Here is an 11,452-nt window from a genome sequence, read left to right as displayed (position 1 = left end):
TCTTTGTAATAACACAAAAAAAACACATTCACACTTTTTATAACGAGTGAAAGCAGAACTAAATCTCGAGGAACTGTTTTGACAAAATATTAACTAGGGCCCACAGCCCAGCCATTCCCCTGGGTAACAAGTTCTTACCCTCCCCACCTCACTAGTATTCCTCTCACTGCGCTGATAATTTACAACTTTGGAAGGCTGCCGAGCTCCCCACAGAAAAGACACCCCACACCCAGAGGTCTCCTGCTCAAAATCATCAGTTTTTAAGTCAGTTCTTTACCCCGTCAGGTGGAGCTGCCTCTTTCATGATGTTCCATATACAGCTCAAGATGTTGTCCTTCAAACACTCCTTGGGGCATATTTAAGAGCCCCAATGATGCCAAAATCGCAGTGCCATATATACAAAGTGGCCCAATGCATGCATTACGCCACTTTGTAACCTCTTGTGCCACATTATGCCTGTGCCACACATAATGTATGCAAGAGGGGACGTTCTCCCATTGGGGTGGGGTGATGGGGTGAAAATAAGGAGCAAAGAAATCTAAGAGATTTCTTTGTGCAGTTCTTTCAGCATTTTTAACACCTGCACAGAGCAGGCATTAAAATGAGGCTCCCATTGTTTTCAATGAGCATCTAGGTGTTTTGCAGGATTAGCGTCAGCATTTTTTACACTAGTCCAGCAAAGTGCCAAACTAGCATCAAAAACTAGTTCCCTTACTACAGCCATGGTGCGCCGTATGGTTGTGTTAGGGGCGCTACCGGGCGCTAGGAAAGTGGTGCTGCACTGGGTGCAGAGCAACTTTTCTTAAATATGTCCCCTCATTCTTATGACTTAACACACCTTATCTCAATGTCAGTCACCAAACTTTCAGATTCTGATTCCATTCAATTTTCCAAAGGTACTCCTAGTCACTGTCATTCTCTTACGCCAATGGCTTTGCAACTTACAAAAAATTATTCATCCCACTCCCACTAGATTTCAGAGGCTACTAATTGATTTTGCGTCAAAGTGCATTGTGTCTATCGAAACAATCCTTCAATTTGTTATTACATATTATTCCTTTGCACAAACAGTAAGAGTCTTTTCACAAGTAAAGGACTCAGGGCAAGGTTCCTGCCATTTCTGTGCACATGACTTTCATATGTGGATTGTGGTCTCTGCATTAGGACTGAACCATGACCAGTTACATGTACTCAGGACGTATCTCACCAACAAAATCAAACCATACAATTCCATTAGACCCCACCATCCAGTGAAGAAAAGTATGCACACTTATTACAGAAAGAGGCCGCAAACTGAGATAACTTGGAATTAGGTGGTGGAAGAATCTTCCAGCTGCCACTAGAAAGGAAACCAAGAAAATTCAAGAAAAAAACCTCAAGACCTACCTGTTTAAAACAATAATAATAATAATAGAAGGCCTGTGCTTGCAGACGATTTTGAAGTTGGCAGCTAATAAATAACACTATTATTATTATTAGTTTTATTATTATTGCTGTTGTTGTTATGATTACTGTTGGTACTATTACCATTATTACTACTACTACTACTACTAATAACAATAATAAACATATTTCCTAATCACTCACTTGGGGTGATGCTTTAACTGATCATTCTGAAGCCCTCACATAGCCTCATCTCTTGCTTCTGTTCCTAGCGTATCCTGTGGTGTTCTCCCTCCCTTTCTTTCTTTCCCATTCTCCTGTACATCCCTGCTATGACTCTCTGTGAGGTCTGGGCATAACTTGCCTCTAATCTGACTGCTACATGAAGCGCTGAAACACTATGACATATGTTTACATAATTCTTGTTAGACCTGTCAGCTTTTGGTTTCCCCTGTCTTTTTTGCTTCTGACCTCCTGTTATGATCCTGTGCTGAATTTAGGTTTTGCTGGCTTTAGGACTCTGGGCACTTTACCATTGCTGACCAGTGCTAATGTGCAAGTTCTCTCTATCTAAATTGGGTTGGTGATTAGTTTTCTTCATGACTGGCATGCTTGATTTACTTCTAGGCCCCTAGTAAAGTGCCCCAGAGGTGCCCAGGACCTGTAAATCAAATCTTACTAGTGGATCTGCAGCACTGACTGTGACACCCACATGAGTAGTCCTGTAAATATGTCTCAGACCTGCCACTGCAGTGTCTATGTGTGCAGTTTTAAACTGCCAGTTCTACCTGGCAAGTGTACCCACTTGCCAGGCCCAAACCTTATCTTTTTATACATGTACATTACCCTTAAGGTAGCTCCAAGGCAGCCCCGTGGGCAGGGTGCAGTGTATTTAAAAGGTAGGACATGTACTAGTGTGTTTTACATGTCCTGATAGTGAAATGTTGCTAAATTCGTTTTTCACTATTGCAAGGCTTATCTCTCACATAGGATAACAAGGGGGTTGCCTGGAAATATCTTTTAAGTGCAGTTTCCCATTGGGAGCAGAAGGAGATCTGGAGTTTGGGGGTCTCAGAATTCACAATTTAAAAATACATCTTTTTGTGAAGTTGGTTTTTAGATTGTAAGTTTGAAAATGCCTTTTTTAGAAAGTGGACATTTTCTTGCTTAACTATTCTGTGCCTCTGCCTAGCTGTGGAATACATGTCTGGGTCAGACTGACAGTTGCGCTGTTTGTGAATTCACTCTAGACATTCACACAAAGGGAGCTGAGGTGTGTCCTACATGCCCTGATGGGTCTTCCTGGGCTATAGTGGAGGGAGGAGCTGACACTTGAGCCTGAATAGGGCTGTGCCTGTCCTTACACAAAGCAGTCTCCAACCCCCTGGAGTGTGTCTGGGAACAGGAAAAGGAGAGGCAGGGTCTTGTACACTACAAATACTTTCCTTTGAAGTTTGCTTACTTCAAAGGCAGAAATGAGTATAAGTATTGGACTGCTGATCCCACAACTTCAGAACACTCTTGGACTGAGGACATTTTACCAAGTAGAAGAGCTGGATGCTTGAGGGGGACCTGCCACTTTGCTTGTTGCTTTGCTGTGCTGACATGCTGCTGCTCTTGCTCTGCCCTGGGAGTGAAAGGACGGGACTTTCCTTCCTACATCCTGCTTTCCAAGGTTCTCCAAGGGCTTGAACTGAGCTTGCCTCTTCTTAGAAGTCTCAGGGACATCAAAGACTTCATCTGTCAGCACCTGGGCTTTCTTGCTGAGAGCCCTGACTTACCAATCTGTGCCAAATCCACATCCTGGGCCCTTGGAAGTGAGATCAGGTGAAAACAAGAAGAACCAGGCATATCAAACCTGGACGACTCCAGAACCGGCACCGCTGCCGGACTCTGCGCTGCTGCCTGCATTCAAAGCCGTGCTCCCAGCTGAAGTGCCTACGACTGCGACTAAAGCCGCAGACCCGACACGCTGGCTGGAAGCCGGCACAGTGCCTCTCAAGTCCTGTGACATTGTGAGTCCCAAGTGCTGTGTCACCGACGTCTGTGACACTTGACTCCACCATGGTACCTGTGGCCCCGTGGTATGACTGCAACACTGCAAAGTTGCCTCATCTCGTCTTGACCTGCTGGACTCATTGACCCCACCTGATCATAAGGAACTGATACCTCACCACCTATGCCGCATCATCTCCCCTGCAACCGAAAGGAACCAACGCCTTCCCTCCCCTGCCTCACAGTAAGGAACCAACACCTAATCTCCCCGTAGCAGTGAGGAACCGCAGCTGCACAGACTCCACCAAGGCCTCACCTCCCAGACTCTGTGCAATGTCTTTGTTTTGCCTGTTTCTAAGGTGCTGTAACTGGGGTCCGTGTGACTCCATGACCAGCGCTGCACTCCCTTGCAAGTGGAGTAGGATTGCTGTGAGCGACTCCGTCAACATCATGATAGCCCCAGTTGAAGCTATTGTGTTTCTAAGCGCTTTATTGGGATTTAATCTTTAAAAATTAATATCTTTGCTTGCATATGTTGGATTTTTGTTATTCTGGTCTTGTTTTACTTAGATAAATATTGGCTATTTTTCTAAACTGGTTTGGTGTCCATTTATAGTGTTTTTACTGTGTTAGTGTGTGATGGTACAAATACTTAGCACATTGCCTCTGAAATAAGCCTAATTGCTTGCGCCAAACTACTAAGGGGGTGAGCAGGGGTTATCTTAGAAGTGTGACTCCCTTACCCTGATATAGAGTGAGGGTTCCTACTTGGACTGGGTGTAGACTGACTGCCAACTAGAGACTCCCTTTCTAACAATGTCAAGTGGCTGAAAGTATATTGATGAGTAGAAAGTGTACTGCAGCTCAATATTGATAAAGTTGGAGATAAGAAAACTAGATAAACGAGTTCTAACTTACATGTACGTCCCTGTACCGCGTTTCAATTGTCTGTCAATCGTCAACAACGCCCACACACAACCACACCTTTAGATCAGTGGAGCAAATAGCGAAAACCTGCACATGCTGAGACGAAAGAATATGACTGCGTGCAAAGCGACTGCGTCCCTTTAGACTTGTTTGCGGTCGTGTTAGGTAAGTGATAAATTTAGATTTACACTGTGCTGTGCTGATAAGTATGTCAGTGCCGGCTAGTCTCAGGGGAGAGAACAGCTTGCATTAAAAATCCTTGAATTTCAGCAGCTGTTTCACCTGCGAAAAACACATAAAGACTTTCAGAATACATGCCGAGTGTGCACAATACCTGTATGAATTATTGCTATGACGACATGTTACAAGGATTTGAGATGCTTATCTCTTGGAAGTGAGTATGGAGAGACACGTGCATAAAAGCTAAAAATGAACATACGAGGAGTGAATAATCTATGGCTTTAATGGCCCGCTGTGCTCTCTGTGACAAGCTGCAAGGCGCATCAGTGGTTTCTCAATTCAGTCCCTCAACTGGCACTGGAGGAGGCCCGAAAATAAAAGATTATTTATGTGTGCACCTGTTTTGGTGGGTTATATTTGTAATTTTTATGTGGAAAGAAACCAGGGGAGGTGGGAGGGAAGTGGTTAAGGATGGGAGGGGTTAACATTCAAACAAGATGATGGTACACGTTTGCAACTGTTAAGAACGGAGACCTGAACATACAACACATTTAGCACATATTTCAATTTGTGCATATTTACATTGGATCTGTCTTAACCGATTTTCACTGTTACTGTCCCTCCGCCCTTAGTAAACACCCTGCTGCCCATCGACCAATTAGCAAACGATGGTTGTGGGGAAAGCTCAATCAGATGATAGTATAGCCAGTGCTTAATTTGACCCGGTGGTTGCCGATGGGGACCACTGCCATTCGCCACACTCAATTTTCCTCCTTGGATATTTCCCGAAAACATTAGAGGATAAAGTGGGAAAAACACACAAAGGGAAATGAAGGAGGAAGAGAAAGATGGAAAAAAGTCACAAAGGGAGGAGGCAGGAACCTGCAAGAATAAAAGTAAGATGGTATATGGTAGTGGATTTAAGAGTCATGGGGTAGACTGCAGATAGAACAGCCTTGGTATTCAGTGTGCCGATATTAAATAATGCAAACGTCAGAGCAGAGCTTCGGCACCAGCACTTTTTATTTTACAAATTAAGTACTGGGTATACCTGGCTCTACCAGTATCTGCCAGGTTAGACTCTGCAATTCTAATCGCCACCTGAATGTTGTCTGCTCTAGAGCACAGTCAAACTGTCCTGCAAAACACTAACAGGTGTGTCTTTGCAAGTTCAGAACTGCCCCAGTTTGAAAACAGGGTCCACTTTTTTAGCTTTCTAATTTACTAATGGGGGCACATTTATTTTCTGTCCCAGTCCTAACCTGCCCTAAAGGGGTAGAAGGATGGTGATGGGGTAGTGGTGAGTTCCTCCAGTTCAGAGCTGATGGTAACCCTCTATCTCCCCCTCTCCACAATTCATGTATGGCAGTTCAGGGGAAAATCCAGTGGAGTCCCAAATGAAAAGGGTTTTCCCCATGGGGGACTTTTTGCCAGGCAGCCCTGCATATTTTCCAGGCAGAAGAGGAAAAAGCACATATTCTACTTTCAATGTCATAATGATGTCACCCTCAGCCCCGCTCTAAGGCCTTTTCTTTGATTCTCGAGGGAGCTGGGCAGTACTTGACCCCATTTGTAACAATCTGGCATCATTTACCACTGGTATCCTGGGGCCATAAGACTGATGCACTCCAACTAGGTGATTTAGATTTGTTTGGTGGTCAGCTTACCGCCGCAGTGGAGTTGGCAGTCGTACCGCTGCAGGCCTGGCAGTGAAGACCGCCATATTACAAGTCCTGGAAAGGTACCTGAAAAACATCCCACGACCATATTACAAGGTTGCACACCACCAGGATTTCCAGGGCGGAACCACCGCCACCAAAAGCCTGGCGGAAACAAACAATATAAATGGAACGCCCACCTTCAGTAACACAGGCACGTTTGTAGGCACCATGGCACGCGAATTGCAACTCCTTCCAATCCTCTACCAGGCCCTGCAACTCCCGGACCGGATACAGCGACCACAACACCAACCATAAGTACACCAGCCTAGCACACACTGGAGGGAATGACGTTAGTACACACATACACGACACGGGAAGCCATCCCCACCCACACACACACGCAAACACCCGTACCAACACACACACACACAAACACACTCACCAATACTCACCACCACCACACATACTTGGTGAATGAAAGCCAGGACTAGGTAGGTAACAACGACAACAATGGTGTAGTGTCGCATGAGAACCAAATATTGCTAAATTGTGCAACAACAAATGTACATACAGTCCAAAATCCATAGTGCCCAGAGCACACTGGGCACAAGATGACACCCCAACTTGACTCCTGACTGCAAAGTGCAGACCTCCATAGGGCAGGGGCATCAATGGGGAATGCAGGCACCTCAGGGGTGGGGGTTGGGGGCAAGGGGGTCTTTGGGCTTGCAAGGGGGGGTCCTTCCACCTGGGCCTGGAGGGGGGTCCCTTAGGGGTGCCCTTGGATGGGGGGCTTAGCAAGGGGGGTGATTGGGCTTCTCCTTGGATGGGGGGCTTAGCAAGGGGAGTGGGTATGGGCTTGGCCTGAGAAGAGGAGGGAGTGGGCTTGGGTTTGGCAGCAGGAGCAGTGGACGTGACAGGGGCGGAAGTTGCAGGTGGTGGAGGGGCATGGGCAGGGGCAGTGGCAGACTTGGATGTGGAAGGCTGGGGCAGAGGATGGGTAGCAGGGCGCTTGGGGGGAACAGGGAACTGGGTCAGTGGTGGGAACAGGGAAAACTCTCGTAGGAAACGTTTTTTGGGAACACATGGGAGGTCACCGGAAATACGTTTGGAAGTGGATGGAGTGGGTATGGTTGTGAGATGTGTACGTGGATGTGTAATAGTGCATGGGTGGATAAAATGTGTGTTTTAAGGGACTTTTGGGTGGGTGAGTGTGCGCGTTTAGATGTACTGGGAGGAAGTGGGGAGGAGATGCAGGGAGATGGTGGGGAAGTGTGAGTGTATGTTGGGGTGGTGTCTGCAGGGAGGGTGGATATGCTGCATTTTGGTGTGTTGATAGTTGTGGTGTCTGCGCGCGAGTGGTGTATGGGGTCCATGAATGGGGGTCAGAAGATGTGGTGACTGCAGCAGTGAGGGCACATGTGGCAGGAACAGTGACTGATGTGATGATGACTGCAGGTGTGAGTGTTGTGTCGACTGAGAGGGGAAGGTGGCTGGGGAGTTGGTGCAGGGTGTGGATGTTGACATGTCGCATGTGTGTGTTGAGTGTGTGCATGGCGGGGTGGTGTCTTTGGTGCCTGTGTTTGTCCTTGCATCCCGTGTCTGTTGATGTGGAAGCATGTGGGTCAGTAGGTGTGCCTTGGATGGGTGAGGGGAGGGGGGTGTGAGATTGGGAACAGGTAGCTGTAGGTGGGACAGAAGAAGAAGGGACACTGGCTGCTGTCAATGAGGAGGCTAGAGCCTGAAACAATCTCTGTAGGCCAGACAAGGCACCATGAATGTCTTCCATGAATGCATTGCACTGTTGCATCTGGGCTGCCAGTCCCTGGATGGCATTCACAATAGTTGTCTGCCCCACAGAGATGGACCTCAGGAGGTCAATAGACTCCTCATTCAGAGCATCAGGGCTGACTGGGGCAGGAGCAGAGGTGCCTGTGGCGAAGGAGATGCCCACCCTCTTGTGTGAGTGGGAACGGGCAACTGGGTGGGGAGCTACAGGGAGGGCAGTGCTGGTATGGGATGGCGGACAAGGATGATGCTGGGGTGGTCCCAGATGGGTCCACCACCATGAGGAAGCAGCCATCGGAGGAGGAATCTGAAGATGTAGTGGTCGATCTGGTCTCCCCCATGGCACTCCCCTTGCCCTCCGTCCCACTGGTCCCCTCGGCTCTGCTGGAGTCAGCCTCCTGCGTCCTGTGGGCTGCGACTTCCCCACTTGCTGGTGCCCCTTCTCCTTCGTCAGATGATGCTGATGCACACAAAGACAGAGGAGGACAGGGAGGGAGAGAGACTGGGTACAATCGATCAATGCCAGCTCAACCGTCACACAGTGTAGAATAACAGCATTTGATGCCATAATTATTATACATTATGCCCACCTCTGAACATCCTACTACTTGGTGATACCATGGGATATACCGCAACAATGCACATGTCAACCGCTGACTGAGGCATATCTCAACATGAGGAGTGTCATACCCACCACACCCAAGAGGATCCTGCACGGCTAGTTGGCAAGCCCCCTTGCCTATTGTCAAGAAGCACTTTCACCACTTTGTGCACCCACCCCACCATACATGCAGTGTCTGCCATCTGATTGAGGTCATGGATACACCCCTGGCACAATGGTTGGTCAGGACCAATCACAATGCCCTGACACCCCAGCTCTGAAGATCCAGTTGCCATGTGCTGGCAAGCAGATCTAGCAAGTAGGTGGCCACAGAGTTATTCATTGAAGGAGACGGTCCGCTACCACTGACTGCATGGCATTACTCACACCTGTGATGTCAATCCTACCCAGATGGACACAACCCATGGGGACATCAGTGTACCTAGCGTCCACACCACAGCAACCCAATGGTGCCACCCAGAGCCACCATTTCAGCACATGTCACAGGTGAGACTGAGTACTCAACCCCATGTGGCTGCTGTGCTGCCCTCAAGCGCCCATCCACCTCAGGGTAGGCCACCGCCTATATGCGGGCCATTAGGGGGGGTCAGGGCCAATGGGCTCCTCTCCCTCATTTGGAAGACGTCCCCAGATGGGCCTCTGCGGTCTTCCGGGCCCAGCGTCGCAGGTCCTCCCACTGCTTTTTGCAGTGGGTGCTCCACCGGGCATGGACCCCAGGGTCCGCACTTGCCTGGTGATGGCATGCCAAATCCCCTTCTTCTGATGGGCGCTGACCTGCATGGGTGACACAGACAGAAGAACACAGTCATGTAGAGTGGCATTCCTGGGACAGTAGTGGACAGCACACATCATACTACCACACCCACATGTCGTCCGCCAACGTAGCCCTCGGCCCCTCACCCATGTCTGTACTCCATTCACACTGCCACCTACCAAGGCCCCCCACCCCCAGGCCTACAACTCACATACAGGACTCACTGGCTGCTCTTGTGCCCCATACAACTGTCCACACCGGGGCAGGACCCGTCTACAAGCCGCTCCAACTCCTCCTGTGTTAAGGCTGGGACCTGTCTACTGCTGGATGCGGCATCTTGGCTACCAGAGTCAGTACACAGCAACACACGCAGTGGAGGTCTTCAGTGCACGAGGTTCAGGAGTCAAATGAGCATGAGCTCATGAAATGGCAGTCACGGCCGCCGCGGACATCACGTCACAGCAGCGGCGATCATATTTGGCTTCTGCCTCCCATTGGCAACAGTGTGAACCAATGGTGAGTAGCACAGCAGCCGTGACCGCATACCACCATGACGTGTTAGGCCGGCGGGATGATCTCACGTCCACCTTTCCCATGCATGCAGACAGGCGGCAACCATTTCACATTTAGAATGTTTGATGTGTGTGAAATTTAGTTCATCATACATCTATGGGGCATGACATGTTAACACCTCTCCCCTGTTCCCAGATACTATGCACGGTTGAGGATGAGGAATGCACCGGTGTACAGGCCCCTAGTAGACCTTGCCACACTGGAAGAGCGTCACATCATTCAGACCTATCACCCGTGTGACCATAATGGAACTAGTGGCCCAGTTGGAGCTGGATCTGTTGCCTGACATACGCAATCACAATACCGTCCCTCACATAGTGCAGGTGTTGTCATTCCTCCACTACCTTGCCTCAGGCTCCATCCAGGTCACAGTGGGCCTCACAAGTGGGATGTCGCAGCCCATGTTCAGCAACATCCTGAGGGATGTACTGTGTGCCCTGATTAAACATATGGTCAGCTACATTCGGTTCCCCCAACGTGCAGATTTGCCCACTGTCAAGGCTGTGTCCTACGCTGTGGCACACGTCCCACATGTCATAGGTGCTGCTGATGGCACCCACATTGCCCTGGTGCCACTCAGGAGAAATGACCAGGTGTACAGAAACCGTAAAAACTTTGATTCAGTCAATGTGCAGGTGGTTTGTCTCGCGGACCAGTGCATCTCCCAGGTGACGGCCAAGTACCCAGGCTCTGAGCATGATTCCTACATCCTGAGGAACAGCAGCATCCCACACATGATGGCACCACTCCAGAGGGACCGGCCTGGCTCATTGGTATGTTCCCCTGCATATGTGTGCCCCTCAGCTCACTGCACCCTTGTGTGCCTACCCTATTGCCCTACCGGTCCTGATATGCCTCTTCCCTCTATGCACACAGGTGACTCTGGCTATCCCAACCTGCCCTGGCTCCTGACACCCGTGAGGCGTCCAACCTCAGCTGCAGAGGACCGTTATAATGAGGCCCACCATCATACCAGATGGGTCAATGAGAGATGCTTTGGTCTGCTGAAGGCTAGGTTCCGGTGTTTGCATGTCTCCGGGGGTGCCCTGCTCTACAACCCACAGAAGGTGTACCAGATCATTGTGGCCTGCTGCATGCTGCACAATCTGGCCCTGAGGCATCACATCCCATTGCTGGATGCAGAGGAGGAGGTAGCTGTGCCAGTGGCTGATGAAGGAGACATGGGGAGTGATGAAGAGGATGATGATGCAGCTGACTCAATGGCAGAGCTGATTCAACATTATTTCAGCTGAGATGCAGGTATGTGGAAACTGTGTGGTATGTATCCTCTACAACTGTTTGCCTTGTCCCTTATGCCACCTGTTGTCTGTGACCACTGACAGTAATGGATTGCAGATCTGAATCTGGGTGGGTTCGGGGGGGGGGTGTCACTGGGCCGATGACTGAGGTAGTCACAGTGTACAGGTGAGGCCTATGGGCAGGCAGGTGTTGTGCTAGTGCACTAGTGTCATCAATGTGTATGTGGAATGTTCCCTGAGTTGCCAGTGCAGGTGCTGTGTGTGTGCCACACAGGGTTGTTGCATATGTGCAGCGTCCATCCTGGGAGTC

At 49.2% G+C, this 11,452-nt stretch overlaps 1 long non-coding RNA gene across 1 annotated transcript in view; it reads left to right on the top strand.

Moving 5' to 3' along the window:
• The first annotated feature begins 4,384 nt into the window (after positions 1–4,384).
• Positions 4,385–11,452, top strand: part of LOC138294172 (uncharacterized) — a 105,229-nt gene continuing 98,161 nt past the window's right edge. The window contains exon 1 of the long non-coding RNA XR_011203239.1: positions 4,385–4,470. This is a non-coding gene — a long non-coding RNA (uncharacterized lncRNA). The remainder of the gene's footprint in view (positions 4,471–11,452) is intronic.

The sequence above is a fragment of the Pleurodeles waltl genome, chromosome 4_2 (genome assembly GCF_031143425.1).
Source record: "Pleurodeles waltl isolate 20211129_DDA chromosome 4_2, aPleWal1.hap1.20221129, whole genome shotgun sequence".
In the NCBI taxonomy this organism is placed as follows: Eukaryota; Metazoa; Chordata; class Amphibia; order Caudata; family Salamandridae; genus Pleurodeles; species Pleurodeles waltl.
Note: the sequence above shows the minus strand (reverse complement) of the source record. Positions and strands in the feature narration are given on the sequence as shown.